Source organism: Carassius gibelio, chromosome A3 (genome assembly GCF_023724105.1).
Source record: "Carassius gibelio isolate Cgi1373 ecotype wild population from Czech Republic chromosome A3, carGib1.2-hapl.c, whole genome shotgun sequence".
Lineage (NCBI taxonomy): Eukaryota > Metazoa > Chordata > Actinopteri > Cypriniformes > Cyprinidae > Carassius > Carassius gibelio.
In genome coordinates this window covers 3,465,496-3,472,884 of record NC_068373.1, presented here as the reverse complement: position 1 = coordinate 3,472,884, position 7,389 = coordinate 3,465,496, and the positions used below count along the sequence as shown (strand labels likewise).

At 38.5% G+C, this 7,389-nt stretch overlaps 1 protein-coding gene across 1 annotated transcript in view; it reads left to right on the top strand.

Moving 5' to 3' along the window:
• The window catches only part of LOC127943689 (transcription factor Sox-9-like), a 3,058-nt gene extending 2,856 nt beyond the window's left edge, over window positions 1–202 (top strand). Inside the window, exon 3 of the mRNA XM_052539938.1 lies at window positions 1–202. This exon is cut by the window's left edge and continues 1,440 nt beyond it. The gene's annotated coding sequence lies outside the window, so the exon portion shown is untranslated.
• Window positions 203–7,389: the final 7,187 nt, after the last annotated feature.

The window sequence follows — 7,389 nt, the reverse complement described above, 5'->3', positions numbered from 1 at the left end:
TATAGAAACAACTGGAACTTGTGGTTTTTGTTTGTTTTTTGGCGTCTCAAACATGTCAACTTCTGCAGGCTGTTGGCTACATCTCTACGAAAAACACTTTCCCTTGGGTTTTTTAAAGAAAAACTGTAAAACATGCCACCGTTTAAAAGAAGCTTATCTTTTGTATCATATTGTTTGCAATAAAAGAAAGATATTTAAAATATCCTCTGCTTTAAGATGTGTATTTTACAAACAGCCTGAGATTAGCTCTTATGTGATGTTCGTGGGTGAACTATATATCCTTGTCACAAAAAAGGGACAGTGTACATTAATCAACACTTGTGAATGTAAATGTACCCAAATTAGCCCAAATGCTAGTTTTCATTGGTAGTCCTTTGGCTGGATGTTATTAACATATATATAAAACAGTTTTAATATATTATAATATTTGCTTATTTGTGGTTATAGCTTTTAAGAGTATGATGATTTATAACACAATGAACGTTACATCCACTTTTACAATGGATTATATTTCTCATAGTTATAATGTATTATAAGTCTCATATCTTGCCATCTGATGCTACTTAAAGCATTCAAAGACCACTTATAAGTAGTAATAATAATAATAATAATAAGACTTTATTTTGATGGTTAACCAACAGATAAACTGACTATAAGTGTCTCTAAAAGTACATCAGCTTACTCTACCAGACTAGATTCATCCATTCCTGAGCATATTAATACTCTAATGAGGGATAGTTGGCTTGTAGTTGAAAGTTGCGTTTAGTTGATTGATTAAGGGGACCATCAAAATAAAATATAACCATATAAAACATTCGATTGTTTTCAGTTGGAGTATTAAGCTCACATCAGTTAATTAACATTAGCTCCACAGAAACACTCTAATCACACTCAACATCTAACCAATCACAAGCTGTAGAAGATACTGTACAGATCTGAAATAATGTCAAGATATGATACAGTCCATTATACTGTACATGAAGGAGATTAAAAGTGGTGTTCATTGTGTTATAAATAATCATACTCTTGAACTAATAACCACAAATATGTGTGTGGAATGAAAATATCCTGTTTTATATTAGCACTATGTCCTTTAGAAAAGAACATACAAGCTGTTTTTGACACATTTCATTTCAGATAACACTGATTGAGCTAGGATATCATTTTTGCCAGAACATCTGTCAACTTATTTGCCAGCTCTTCTGCATTTTTACCTATGCGTGAAAATGACTGTTTCGACATCCTGCATTATGATATTACTTATATCGTTGACACACCATGGGTAAATAATTTATATACATGCTAAAGAGAATTGGCCCCAATATTGACCCTTGTGGAACACCAGTTGAAATGCATAGTGAATTGGATTTATAAATTTTTCCTACCTGAGAACGAGAAGAGAAATTAGATGATTTACAGTATCAAACGCTTGAAAATATCACAGTCCCTTCGAAGGAAAAAAGATAGTTTACATTTGACTGTTTTTGTCACTTCCAGGTTTGCTTGTTCTAGTCATTCAAGATTCAGTACTTTAAGAAAAAATGGTCTGGCAATAAAAACATACACTATAAACACACTAGCAGAAACACTGATAACAGCAGTAGCAAAGAGAGGACAGCATACAGTACTGTAAGTGTAATCTGAAACCCCTGAAAATCTCTGATATTGCTGAAAACTGTATTTTTCAGCAGGTCCAGATCATGTATCTGTGTGTTATAGAATAAACGAACAGGCCACTGGCTCTTTTAACTGGAAGGAGGGACTGAAGCGGCTGTGATTTCTCTCATTCATGAACGAGTGAAGTGTCTCTGTCATACAGCCTCAGGCCAGATCTCTGTACATCAGTTAGTAAACAGCCACAATGTGAAGCTAAGTACTGAGCTTTGTAATAGGATCCGTCGTACATATGTTCCAATAGACTGATTATTTACACGCTACTAATGTTTTTCAGTCCAGTAAGCTCAGAAAGTCCTGCATTTTTCAGACGAGTGTAATACATCTTCACGAACACTTTAGCATACTTCTAAAAAGAGGACTTACTACAGAAATAATATATTTTAAAAGACTTAAGTGCAAACGGAATGTCAAATGCACAGGCAAGCATTTCACTAAACTAAAATATGCTTTAATGACATTTCCATTTGAAACATGTGTTTAGGTATATGTGTAATTACACATTTGTAACAGTAAAACACTTAACTTAATTGTAAAATCAAGTAACACACTACAGTTCAGTCAAGTACCTTATATGTGCTTTAGTATGTTAGACTACACGTCAAAATAACTGTATTCACAACTTGATTTAAAATGTACTTTTTAAAAAAGCCTTTTACTACAAATAATATATATATTTTTAATACTTCCAATATTTAAAGTGCACTACAAGTGCACATTCAATGCAATAAAGTGCACAAAAGGCATCTACATCGATGGGTTGCGTGACATGCGGTATGCAAGGTAAAATCCTTTGGTCGAAGAAACCGCCATGTTAAATTAAAGTTTGGTTTCTTCCTGAAGGCTTTTAATCAGGAGACATTTGTGCCCTGCAGGCGTATGCAGCCCTCTCGTGCCCCCAGAATGCACTGCAGCTGTGTTCAGACACAAAGCTGGAGCTAATGGAGAGCTTTGCGCGGCAGCTGTGTGGAACAGGTGTGAGATATGAGCAGCACCATATGTTCAACACATACATCTGTCCAAAGCAGAAAGAACACATCCAGAGGAGTGTCCGGAGCAAGCCAGTGGTCAGTCTGTCTTACACTCCTCTGTGTGAACGTCTGCTGCTCTCCTGTCAAATTACAGCAATCAGAGCAACATTTGACATTAAAATCCATTGAATCAAACAACACTATTGTGAGAATTGAGTAGGCTTTCTATGCAGAACCAATTAATACAAATAATTTCTTGCAAAATCTTCTAGATTAAAACACCCTTCTGTTAATGAAATTCTTTATGGGTATAATTTTGAATTGTTCAATTCCAACTTCACTCTATGGGTGTATCAAAAGAACCTCGTATGCAGGTTATATTTAACCTGGAAATAACAAAATAAATGCTGAAGATACATGACTAATATACTAAAAACATGAGTAGAGTAAGAAAACAATAACAAGCATTAAAACATCTATCATATGATATCAGTTCATATCATATGATATGATATGAACTGGTAAAGAGAGAAGTAATATGGTCAGAGCACAGTCATTACAATGGATAGTAATAGAAAGCATTAATAATGAGAATAACACTCGTTACATAAATGAGTACATCCAAAAATATTACAGTAATGAGAATTTTTGGAGAACACGTTTTAAATGTCATGAAAAAAGAACGTTGTCACAGTTATGGACTTCTGTTTTTTTTCTTGTTTATTTAATTGATTACTCCCCACCTGTTTCTGTTCATTCTGATTACTTTCCACGTGTTTATAAACCCTGTCCGTCTAGTTCTGGTTTGTCGGTCCTTAAAGTTATGTACTGTATGTGTTTGTTTTTCTCTGTTGTTATCATTAAAACCGAACTTCTTTTGGATCTTCGTGTTATACACTCTCTTGGAAGACACGTACTGTCACAGAAGGACCAACCGCTACTGAAGATGAAGGCCGAGGAAGCGCTGAGGTGTTTGTGGCAGAGCGGTTGGAGGTTGGAAGCGATATATAGAGGATTTCCTCAAGCTCGCAAACATGTTGAGCGATCACGACTCATTCCTGGGCGCTTGTTTTTTAAGAGGACACAATCCGCTGCACTCTTCCTTGTGGTGATTTCCCCTTGATCGAGCTCATTAATCTTGTCCTCTGTTTGAAAATTCTGACTTTGAAGTGGATGAAGTTCATGAGCAGTCCAAATTTCTTCATCCAGTCCCCTCAGGAATGGGTTTTGTTTTGCCTGCCCAAACCCAACCACCCCAGTATGCTCCCGAGCTCAGCTGCTTCCATCAGGCGTCAGTGCAGCAGCCTGTGACGAGGTCAAGGCCTCCACGTTCAGCTAAGCCAGGGGTGCGTCCATGATCCCAACTCCCACCGCACCAAAGACAGGAGCGCCGGCGACTCATATGGCAAGCCATGTATATATTAAATTGCCCTCTCCTCCAGAGCACCCTCCATTGCCAGCCCCCTGCTCCCTGCTCAAATATTATGGACATAGCATTACCTCCATAATTCTCAGCACCCATCCTCTCCCCAGATTCCCCTATAGGGCACTTCCCTGAATCTCCTTCACCTCCTAAATCTTATACACCTCCGCTGGTTCCGTCCACCCCTTCTTCATCTCCTGAGCACCCCCAGTTAAGCCCATGGCAGTTTAGCCCACGGCGGGCTCCCGATCTCCCAAGTCGAGCCCATGGATGGCTCCTGATCCCCCATTGAGCTGAGTTTCCATATCCGCCAGGGCCGCACGAGTCTCCAAACCCGTCTGGGTCACCTGAGCTTCCTCGGGTCACCGAGGGCACCTCCTTGAGTAATGTCACAGTTATAGACTTCTGTTCTGTTCTTTCTGAGTTTCCTAATTTGGTAATTTTCCTTTTCTTGTTTAGTTAATTGATTACTCCCCACCTGTTTCTGTTCATTCTGATTAAATTCCATGCGTTTATAAACTCTGTCCGTTTAATTCTGGTTTGTCGGTCCTTAAAGTTATGTATGTGTTTGTTCTTCACTGTTCTTATAATTAAAACCTAACTTCTTTTGGATCTTTGTGTGATACACTCTCTTTTAAGACACGTACTGTCACAAACGTAAAATATTTTTCTTCTTATTTTGGGATAAAATATGACCCAGACTTCTCTACCTGAACATATCTAAATGGCATGGGAATTACTCAGACAGTTCCAAGTCATACGACATTTGAAAAGTACAGATATGAAGCTTTGCACCTGTGAATGCGAGTGAAAATACAAGCTCCAGAACCGGGTTAGATAACAACAACAAGAGTAGCAGTTCAAAACCCAGAGTAAGTAGAAAGATCTTGAGTTTCAGTTCTGCGCAGCTTTGACATTTCCCTCCTCGAGCTTTGAGAAAGCCCTTTCAGTTTTACACTTCTCACGAGGAATCATACCATTTAGAGTGGGTTTGAAGATCCTCAATTCATGAAACCCAAGCACGTTTCTCTTTGAACCGATCACACAACCATTTCTACAAAAATTGCAGCGAATGAAAGATGGGCAGAATGAACCTGGGTAACACTTCAGGTTAGGGAACACAATTACTGTTAACTAGTTGCTTATTAGCATGCATATGACAGGCATGTTATTAATATTTATAAAGTACATATCAATGTCTTATTCTGCATGATCATATTTCAGATCTCTTTATCCTACATCAGGGGTGCCCAACCCTGCTCCTGGTGATCGACTGTCCTGCAAAGCTTAGCTCCAATCCTAATCAAACACACCTGAAGCAACTAATTAAGGTCTTCAGGCTCACTTAAAAATTAAAGGCAGGTGCGTTTGATTAGGGTTGGAGCCAAACTTTGCAGGACAGTCGATCGCCAGGAGCAGGGTCGGCACCCCTGTCCTACATCAGACCTAAACTTAGCTAGCTTACTAAGTGTTATACGCAGTATTTAGGAGTTTACTGAGGGAAAACGTTTAGTTAATAATTGGGCTGGGATAAACGATTATTTTTTAAATGATTAATCTAGTGATTATTTTTTTCAATGCATCGATTAATCTAACGATTAATTTTTTCAGACCGATTTGATTTCAATTATCTCCCCATTAATTGACTACTAACAATTTATACATGTTGATTTACATATCTGAATGAAAAAAACATGAATTCCTTAACATTGCAATATATGTTTATTACTCTTAAAATTACAAAATAAAAGACTGACTAAGAATGCATTACTTTGCACTTGTATAGAGATAGCATTCAATAAAACGTTGAAGCCTTGAAAACACATGGCTTACTGAAACAAGCTTACTGAACACATAGGGCCTAGCTTACTGAAAAAAAGTTTTCAGATGAAAATAACAACAACTTGATGTCTAGCATTCAATAAAAAATGTCTTGTTTAGAGCTTGAAAGAATACAGTAACCAATGTAAACTTGAGGGCTTTAAGCTAATACAGGTCGACGAATCGATGCGCATATTTTGCAAAAAATACGTCGACGTCATCGATGACCTCGACGCGTTGTCCCAGCCTTAGTTCATAAGTGTTGTAACAGTTCTACAGTTACATTGGTCCCATTAGTCTTCTATACATGCAATATTTAATCCTGTCACTAGGGGCACTCTAGCCAGTGAGATGCCTGGTAACATAAAAAAGGACGAGAGAACAAGTATGAGGTGGGAAGGATGTGTTAACCACATGGCGAAACTTTCTCAATAAAGCTTTCTTGTATTTTTGGCCCTGATTTGAGGAACCTGAGGTTCTTAAACTCAAGTGTAAGTACTCCTGTTAGTACTTTGCTTGTATATATGATGTTAGGGAATGTGTATGTAAATGAGATGGGTACATTTGTTAATGGTGTCACTAAGTTTGTTTGTTTGTTTGATGCAGAGGGTTCAACGTGGAGGCATTTGGAGGCAGCTCAATTGTAACCAGGACCTTGATCAAAAAGGGGATTAATTGTCTTCGGTTTGCCAGCAACATCTTTGTCATTTATTGTTCATTTTACAAGCTACAGTTCGTATGGTTCCAGGCAGATGTGTCCTCATCAACAATGCACTTAAGTACTGTTTCATCTTGCTCCTACTATCCCTAAGACTGAGTTCATGGTAGCTAAAGACGCCACTATGATTGTCTGGACTATTCAATGTCTCCCTTGCAACTGAATAACTCTGCACATTGTAGGATTACTGATTGTATGGTGATTTGTGGTGTAATACACATGGCTCATTGAAAAGTGAAGATCTCTGGTCCCTTTATTTCTATATGTAGTATTAAAAGTGTTGTTAAAAGCAGGTGTTGCAGTGTTACCTACATTTCTGTAGAAATCATTAGCAAATCATTTGTTAAAGCACCACTACAGTACATTTACCATTATTGCACAAATTGTTGGTTTTTCGAACGAACCACCCACAAATGTGCCCAGGGGAAATATGAGTGGTGAATCTGATGTGGGGTATAATAATGCACTGTAAAGCTGTCTGACGTCACTCTCTGAGGGCTTCCTGTGTTTGAGCCAGTAGTCACCTTCTGTGGAACTGAAACGGTTGCCGTTGGCCTTCACACGTGATCCAGACTGCTCTGGATGGTCTCTTGTTGATCGCCGCTGGGTCCCTGTGCTCCTCATTTGTCATGGTGATTGACAGGTGATGCCTCACACTGAGGACTGATGGGTAGACACTTTCTCTGGCAGCACACGGAGTGCACATCTTGACTCTGAGCTGCCGTTCAGTTGTACTGCGTTCATCTCCAGGATCATGGGCAAGGATTCAACAGCAGGTCAGA